The sequence below is a fragment of the Orcinus orca genome, chromosome 3 (assembly GCF_937001465.1).
Source record: "Orcinus orca chromosome 3, mOrcOrc1.1, whole genome shotgun sequence".
Taxonomy (NCBI): Eukaryota; Metazoa; Chordata; class Mammalia; order Artiodactyla; family Delphinidae; genus Orcinus; species Orcinus orca.
In genome coordinates, this window is record NC_064561.1 from 140542696 (window position 1) to 140552008 (window position 9313).

The 9313-nt window shown below is 38.9% G+C and overlaps 1 long non-coding RNA gene across 1 annotated transcript in view; it reads right to left on the reverse strand.

Moving 5' to 3' along the window:
• LOC125963992 (uncharacterized) overlaps positions 1-6487 on the reverse strand; it is a 449192-nt gene extending 442705 nt beyond the window's left edge. Inside the window, exon 1 of the long non-coding RNA XR_007476442.1 lies at positions 6423-6487. This is a non-coding gene — a long non-coding RNA (uncharacterized LOC125963992). The remainder of the gene's footprint in view (positions 1-6422) is intronic.
• Positions 6488-9313: the final 2826 nt, after the last annotated feature.

Below are 9313 nucleotides of genomic sequence, written 5' to 3' on the forward strand. Positions count from 1 at the left end.
CCATTGAACACTTCATAAAGACAACTCAAGTATAAAACAAATCTTCATAAAACAAGTCTCCACACAGATTCTGATTGACCTGAATACACTGTTAATAATAGTTATGAAAATTAATGAAAATTTATATCATCATATGTGTATCACAGTAGATAATAAATGAGCACATGTTGAATAAATAAATGGATGACTAAATTAGTATTATTACCTGAGATGTGGCAATCTATGTTCACGTGATCGCATTTTTTGAAAGTAAAAATTTCTCTAGTGTATAAAATGAGATGAAATGTATTAGTATTTGATTACATTCCATAAGAAGCTAAGGTGGTTGTTTAGGTATCTGAGCAAATTTGAAAGACACTGATTTAACTATTTACTAATAGGCAAACAAAAGTTGTCCCTCTAGTTCCTTTAAGAGATAATGAATGTTAATAGATTTTAAAGATGCAAGGAACCAACTCATTTGAAGGGATAAAAGTAGATAAAAAAGGTTGTAGTCTCAAGGAAATGAAATTGAAAAGAGATCTTTTGCTTACGCAGTATCTATGATATCAATGAATGTATGTAGATAAGGAATGCTCACTCTTTTTTCCTTAAAATCAAATTAATTGACTTCTATTTCTGGATTTACTTTCCTTCCTGAAACATCCAGAAAAACTAGATAAAATACTTGAAATAATGATTTTCAAGACACTGGACACTAGGCAGCACAGGTCAGTGATTCCTAAGAGAGGGGAAACAAGCAAGATGAGCCCAGCTCAGTATCTTAAGAGTGTTTCCAGGCCGTACGTGATACAGGTCGAGAGCCTGGGAGCCCTTATGTTGCAGAGATACTGCAGAGAACCCAGGGAGACGAAGAGGCCAGAGTCACAGAACAGAGTGCCAGAGAGGAGACAGCTGCATAGAGAGCCCTGGAGATCTGTAACCCTCACTCGTGTATTCTGCAGAGTAATGATAAGCACCAAGTCTGAAGAAAGAATCATCCAAAAGGATTAGACGGACCGGTACTTGATGCTCACACAGGTTGAGAAGAGATGCTTCTCCACAGGGCACAGTTGGAGTATTCAGAAGGGTCTTGCCTCTGTATCGAGAAATAATTAGTCCTGGTCTCAATGCTGCCCCAGTCAACCTAACACATCTTAAAATCTACACTCACCCCCGAAACAATCAAATTTTTCCAAGTAACAAAGCTCAAGGTTTATAGAAATATGACAGTATATAGCACTCAATAAGGTAAAATTCACAAAATATGATATCCAACTAAAGATTACCAGGAACGAAAGAAGAAAGAAAACATGACCAATAACGAGGGTGAAAAATAATCAAAATCAACCTAGAACTGACACAGATGATAGAATTAGAAGACAAAACAAAATTAAAAGAGTAATTATAGCTGATTGTTTATGTTTAAACCAGTAAGTAGTGACATGGAAGATACAGAATGAGTCCCAAAATTCTAGAGGTGAAAACTATAATGCATAAGAAAAAAATATACACTGGAGAGAACTAATAGCAATTAGTCATTATAGAAGAAATATATTACGAAACTTGAAGACAGCAATGGAAACTATCCAGTCTGAAAATCAGGTAGAAAAATATTTGTATTAATTGAAAAGACTATCAGTGAATTTGGGGCAATTCTTAGTAGCCTAATATAATGTAATCAGAGTCCCCAGAGGGAGGTAAGAGAAAAGAGGCAGAAAAAAATGAAAGAAATAATGATTTTTTTAATCTACAAATTTTATATAAATATTTCTGTTATTGATTTCTAATTTAATTCCACTGTGGTCAGAGAGCATGCTTTGTGTGACTCAAACCTTTTATATTTATTGAGACATATTATGGCTTACCCAGAGTAGGACTTTGTTGGACTCTAAAAGGATATATGCTCTGCTCTTTTGGGGTATAGTGTTCTACAATATGTCAATCAGGTCAAGTCTATTTTTGGTGGCTTCAAGTTATCTACTTGTACATGACATGATCTCTTTGTGAAAATCCAACAGAATCTACAAGAAAGCTACTAGAACTAATATGTGAATTCAGGAAGGTTGAATTATACAACATCAATATAAACAAAAAGCATATTTCTATATACTAGTAATGAACAATAAGATATTTAAACTAAAAAACAATACTATCTACAATAACATCAAAAATATGAAATACTTAAAGATAAATTGGACTAAAGATGTATGAGACCTATACACTGAAAACTGCAAAACACTGCTGAGAGAAATTTTACGAGACCTAAACAAATGGAGAGATATCTTATTCATAAGTTATAGTACTCAGTATTGTTAAAATGCCAATTCTCAAATATCTATAGGTTCAATGCAATCTTATCAGGCATGTCTGTAGAAGTAGATAAGTTGATTCTAAAATTCATATGGAAATGCCATATGGAAATTCACATGGGAATGCCAAAGGATCTAGAACAATCAAACCACCTTTGAAAAAGAACAAAGTTGGAAGACTAAAACTGACTGAGTTCAACACTTATTATAAAGCTATAATAAAAAAGACAGTGTGGTATTGGCATCTAAATGGCCAAATAAATCAATGAAACAGAACAGAGAGTCTGGAAATATGTTTGTTCATATATACATGGACAAATGATTTTTGATCGAGGTGCAAAGGCAATTCTGTGGAGAAGGAACAGTCTTTTCAACAAATGATGCTTGAACAATCGGATATCCATATGCAAAAAGATACATAAAATAAACTTTGATAAATATCTTTCATCAAAAAACAATTAATTCAAAATGGATCATAGACCTATTTTTAAACCTAAAACTATGCAACTTCTAGAAGAAAAAAGGAGAAAATCTTTGTGATGTCTGTGACCTTTGATTAGTGAAAATTTGTTAGATATACACCAAAAACAAAATCTATAAAAGAAAAAAATAATTTTGACCTCTTCAAAGTTAAAAACCGCTACTCTTTGAAAGATTCTGACATGAGACTGAAAACAAAAGCCATAGATTTACAGGCGATATTTGAAGATCACATTTCTGATAACGGATATTTCATCTACAAGGGCTTCTGTAGTGTCCAGTTAAGAATATGATTTCTGGGGACTTCTCTGGTGTTCCAGTGGTAAAGAATCCACCTTGTATTTGTCTATGCTAACACATATATATGGAATTTAAGAAAAAAAAATGTCATGAAGAACCTAGCACTGAGACAGGAATAAAGACACAGACCTACTAGAGAATGGACTTGAGGATATGGGGGGGGGGGAAGGGTAAACTGTGACAAAGTGAGAGAGTGACATGGACATATATGCAACACCAAATGTAAAATAGATAGCTAGTGGGAAGCAGCCGCATAGCACAGGGAGATCAGCTCGGTGCTTTGTGACCGCTTGGAGGGGTGGGATAGGGAGGATGGGAGGGAGGGAGACGCAAGAGGGAAGAGATATGAGAACATATGTATATGTATAACTGATTCACTTTGTTATAAAGCAGAAACTAACACACCATTGTAAAGCAAATTATACTCCAATAAAGATGTAAAAAAAAAAAAAAAAGAATCCACCTTGTAATATAGAGGACACAGGTTCGATCCCTGGTCAGGGAACTAAGATCCCACATGCCGCGGGGCAACTAACCCGCATGCCGTGACTACTGAGCTTGCGTGCCTCAACTAGAGAGCCTGTGGGCTGCAAACTGCAGAGCCCATGCACCACAACTGGAGAAGAGAAAACCTACATGTCACAACTAGAGAGAAGCCCACATGCCTCAGTGAAAGATCCCGCATGCCTCAACGAAGATCCCGCGTGCCACAACTAAGACCCAAAGCAGCCAAAAATTAAAATAAAATAAATAAATAAATAAATATATTTTTTTAAAAAAAAGGATATGATTTCTGGAGTTAGGCTGCCTAGGTGGCATTGTTACTAGTTGCTATATAATCCTTTACAGGTTTTTAACCTTCTAAATGATTCAGTTTTCTTATATGTACAAAGAGGAAATTTAGAATACCAACCTCAAAGATTGTTGTGAGGATTAAATGCATTAATTAATGTAGGGCTCACAGACTAGTACCTAGCACTGAGAGAACGCTTAATGAGAGAGAGAGAGAGAACAAACCTGTAACTGTTTACGTCTACAATATTGGAAAGATTAGAATTATAACCATCTCTAGTGGTGGTTGTACTTTTAAACATTGGCCTAAGAATTAGTTTCTCTCAAAATGTAAGTAAGAAAGCCTATTGTACTGACTCATTGGACACAAATGAAATCTGCGTCCAAGAAGCACATTTTGTCTTACAAGAGTTAAAGAAAACAAATAGGGTCAAAAATTCTATTTTCTGCCATAACCACTGTTTTTCTGGGTGGCTGAGAAATCACATAAGGCCCTCCTAGCAAAAGGAGAATAAATCTCTACCTTCAAATGAAGTTTAACCTAGGGTGTACGAGATCATACCTTGGTCTCAGAAAACAGATGTGTCAGGAAATGAATCCTGAACAGGAAAGCAAAATGTGACTCCATGATTTTCTGCTTTTCCTAAGAGTTGACCAAAATACACTGTTATCTGTGCCAAAAAAACAGAAAAAATTCACACCAAATAAGATGTTGGATTGATCAACCTCTTAAACAATCTATTGACTTTCCTATTAACGAAAGAGACCACAGATTTTTAAATGGCCTCTATGGTTACTGATTTTTAAAATTCTCCATAGAGAATATTCACAGTGCTTTAGAGTTCGCCCTACTGAAGCTGCAGGGAAGTGACGGCTCACAGCATGATACTCACCAGGTCCCGAGCCCACCTCACACATCCACCTCCAGGGTCCCTTTCAATTGAGCAGCAACATCACGTATCATGGAAGAATTATCACTAGAGTGGGTCTCCCCAGTTGTCTCTGTAGTTAATGGGTTTCTAATAGCACAAACACATTCATTTTGAGAAGCAGAGCTATAAGTTGGATGTAAACCAAGGAGAAGTTTAAAGGGAAGTAACAGAAGTCTATGTCACTTCTAGAGTCAATTTGGGAGAAGTATTAGACTGTCTTGGAAAAAGTGTATTTCCATATGCAACTGACTGATTTTTTTTTTTTTTTTTTTTTTTTTTTTTTTTGCAGTATGTGGGCCTTTCACTGCTGTGGCTTCTCCCGCCGTGGAGCACAGGCTCCGGACGCACATGCCCAACGGCCATGGCTCACGGGCCCAGCCGCTCCGCAGCACGCGGGATCCTCCCGGACCGGGGCACGAACCTGCGTCCCCCGCATCGGCAGGCGGACTCCCAACCACTGTGCCACCAGGGAAGCCCGCAACTGACTGATTTTCAGCATGGCTACTGAATTTCAGCATAAGGCACTCTAGGGCTCAAAAGTGAAGACTGCCTCATACACTTCTGCACTGGAAGGCAATCCTCACCTTTATTCCCAAACTGTTCTTCACAAATCTCTCTTATTTCTTATGGGTTAGTCCAGATATATCTCTTTAAAGAATAAATGGAAACATTTTCAGCGACAGAGAATTTGTGTATCTCTTGTTTATCTTGGAAAACTGGTATTACAATTTCCAAGCAAACACAAAGTACCCCTTGCCCTCTTTGGGACCATTCCATACTACGCTCTTAAAAGCATTTACAACAGTTTGGAGACGGGATGGTGAGCTTTATAGCTCAGACATGTAGAGGAAGCACTCTCCTTTGGCATATAAAAGGTCTAGACACAGACGTATGACCTCAGTTGTAACAGCAGCCTGGCTCTGCTGGGAAGTTTTTCTTCAGCAGAAACTGTCCTGTAGATGACACAAAATCCCAAACCAAGCCCAGCAGTGTGAATGGCAAAGCAACCACGTTCTTTTAGCTCAGATCTGGCATGTACTCATTCAAAACTGCAACATACCAAATGTTTCTCATTTATCCATTAGATCGATAAACATTGATCAAGCACCTACTCAGTGCGAGGCACTATTATACAGCAATGAACAGCAGGACGCCAACTCTCAAGGAGCTCAGGATCTATGGCAGTGATTTTTAAGGGTGGGGCTTTTTCTGACTGATGGGGGTTTGTCTTATTTCTGAAGGTCTTTAAGAAAAAGAGAGAGAGAGAGAGAGAGAGAGAGATGGAAATCAATGTACCAGGTTTATAGCTTAGATCTCCAGGGAATGTTGGTGGGTCTTCAGACTTGCTCCACTCTGTCCATTCTCTATTTGAGAAATGCTCAAGATAGTGAAGACAGGGAAGGGGCAGCACCAGGCCTCTTTAAAAATCTGCATGTGGGGGCTTCCCTGGTGGCGCAGTGGTTGAGAGTCCGCCTGCCGATGCAGGGGACGTGGGTTCGTGCCCCGGTCCGGGAAGATCCCACATGCCGCGGAGCGGCTGGGCCCGTGAGCCATGGCCGCTGAGCCTGCGCGTCCGGAGCCTGTGCTCCGCAACGGGAGAGGCCACAACAGTGAGAGGCCCGCGTACCGCAAAAAATAAAACAAAACAAAATAAAAAAAAAAAAAAAAAAAAAAAAAAAAAAAAAAAATCTGCATGTGGGAGAGACCCTACCCCTCCTTTGCATAAATACGCACAGAAGCCCTGTCCAGCTATAAGCATCCAGCCTCCGCTTATTCGGGTGTGAGGACTGAAGTCAGCATCGCAGTGTCTCTGGTATTTTGAATTGGCAAAGATGGCCAGGGAAACCCCACAGAGGTTTCACAGTTGCATGACTATTGCCAATGAAGTGACTCACTCGCCTCAGAATGCGTTGCTAACTGTGAGGTCAACTTCAGAGCAGGCCACAGCAGTCAGCTAGAGCACCAAGGGTGGGAGATGAATTCTTCAAACATAAGAGAGAATCTTTCCAGTCAAACAGTAAAAGAGAAGTATAGCTACAGAAAATATATTGGACTTTTACCACAATTTATGAACAGAACCAACTTTAGGCGAGTTCATACTGATTTTAGGAGATTGAATAAAAATAAACATATTTATTTTTTCTGCTAGGGATATAAGTAAGTTTATAGAAAAATAGCAAACAGAGGGGCTTCCCCGGTGGCGCGGTGGTTGAGGGTCCGCCTGCCGATGCAGGGGGCGCAGGTTCGTGCCCCGGTCCGGGAGGGTCCCGCGTGCCGCGGAGTCTGCGCGTCCGGAGCCTGTGCTCCGCAATGGGAGAGGCCGCAGCGGTGAGGGGCCCGCGTACGGCAAAAAAAAAAAAAAAAAAAAAAAATAGCAGACAGAGACTATAAAAGAAACTGAATGACCTTATGTAGGAATTTTGATCTTCTCTAGTGATGCCCTAACATGCTATTTTTTTTCTGCCATTCTAGTGAGTGAAATGTCCACTAACCAGTTCCATGTGCTTTATCAGGGCCATCGTTAAGATCTGCCCTTCAGGAATTTCACCTTACTAATTCTTCTGAATCATCAAAAACAAATGTTCAATGCTGCTTTGGGATCAATCCAATTTTACTGACTACTGGATGACTCTCTTCACGGAAAATCAAGGCAGAATTTGACCAAAGACTGGACGAGGAGGACTCTTTCCCAGCTTCATTTTTGAGTTGCTTCTTTAATTGACAAGTTATAACTTTGGATAACCAAGATACAGAAAGGTTTTATGATAGAATATTTTTAAAAGAAGAGTGAAAATAATGTTTCTTGAGTTGCCAGATTGGGGGTGACAGGCTAGTGAACACTAGGGACAGACACCTTAAAAACAATTAATGGTAATGACCTCTTTTATGGGAAGTCTGCCTTCCCTAACCCCACCCTGTTGGTAAAGGCCCTTTGCCTACTAAGCAGCATTACTGAGTGAGGACACAGAAAAGTGCTGACTCTATTCTCCACCCACTACAAGGTAGATTTCATGTAGGCAGAACTTTTGACTGTGTTATTCACAGCCATATACCCAATATCAGGAATAATGCATTAACACACAGTCCACACACAAGACATATCTGTGAATGCACTGAACAGATTAAGTGGCACTTTCTTCCTCAATAGGGATATTGTGATTCGATTTGCCAAAGAAGCTTAACTTCTGTCTAATTAATGGCTCTTTAGTATTTGAAGGACGCACAGACCCAAGCTGCTTTGACACAGGGTTTTTCTGATAATTTATATATTTCTTTTTGGTCAAGTGTATGTAGGATTATTATAACCAAGCTTGGTATGGGAAGTAGTGAAGTCCAAGCCATAAGCACTGCTTGGGAATTTTACATTGAATTTAGCAGGTCACCAAAGGTGGTGAGGTCAGAGGCAAAATCTGAGGGAAGGTCTTTAAATAAAAAGTCTAAGCTAGAAGGAGAGTCAGCAAAAACCAAAACTGAGTCAGGATGTGGGTTGAAAAGTGAAGCTGGGTAACATCATTATTGAAGTCCCAGGTCAGGTGGGTTCAGGACAAGAGAGGACTTCTGGTTGCTTCCCTCCTGATAGTAGGAGGGGAGAGCAGAAGCCAGTCACTAAAGATGGGGAGGGGAGATAGGGATCCAGGTAAAATAATTAGTGGGTAGGAGCTGACATAAAATAACTCTGTGGTTATAAGTTGAGCCTTCCTTTCTCATGGTGACTGGGGCTTGGAAAAAAATGGTCATGCATAAATTTCAAGTTTTCTATTAGAAATAAATTGCTTTAGAAATAGTGTATTCCACCAAAGTAAATAATTTTATGGACTAAAATAAACATTAAACACACACACACACAAAAACCCTCTAAATTCTATAAGGTGAGTGTTATCTTTCCTTTCTAGTTTTTGGCTATTACTAAGAGTGACCACCAAAACCAAAATTAATTTGGAGGCAGAAGTCTTCAGCAGTTGAATAATCAGTTTGGGGACTTCCAACTAAAAGTTCCTAGTACATTATTTAGGCTGCCAGCTTATTTACTCCCTGTATGAAATCTTTCCTCTTCATTGGATCAAGCAAGACCTCTATTCAGCTGTGTATTCTTTTTTTTTTTTTTTCAGTTCACTGAACAACTCTCAAATCTTCTTTCTTTCTAAAATTTTGAGGCAGTAAGTCAAAGAAAAGGGGAATAAATGAGAACTATGTAGACTCTCTTGTATACATCTGTAGTAATTCTACTAATTAGGGAATACCTTTTCAATTAAAAACTACAAAGTAGTCCAAATCAAAATTTTGCTCTCCTCCCCTCCTCAACCCCCATGAGGGCCTTTTCAAACAGCATCTATTTGAGGTACCTACTTATAGCTACTTGTCAGTTAACAATTCTTAGTTGGTCCCCCTTAGTAACATTTCTGCTCTAGGTAGCTGGAAATATATCTTTAAGCACATAATTAGTGAGTTGAACACTATACGAAGCAGCAAATTAAACAAGAAGTCATTTCAGCAAGCTTAATTATTTTTTTAACGATT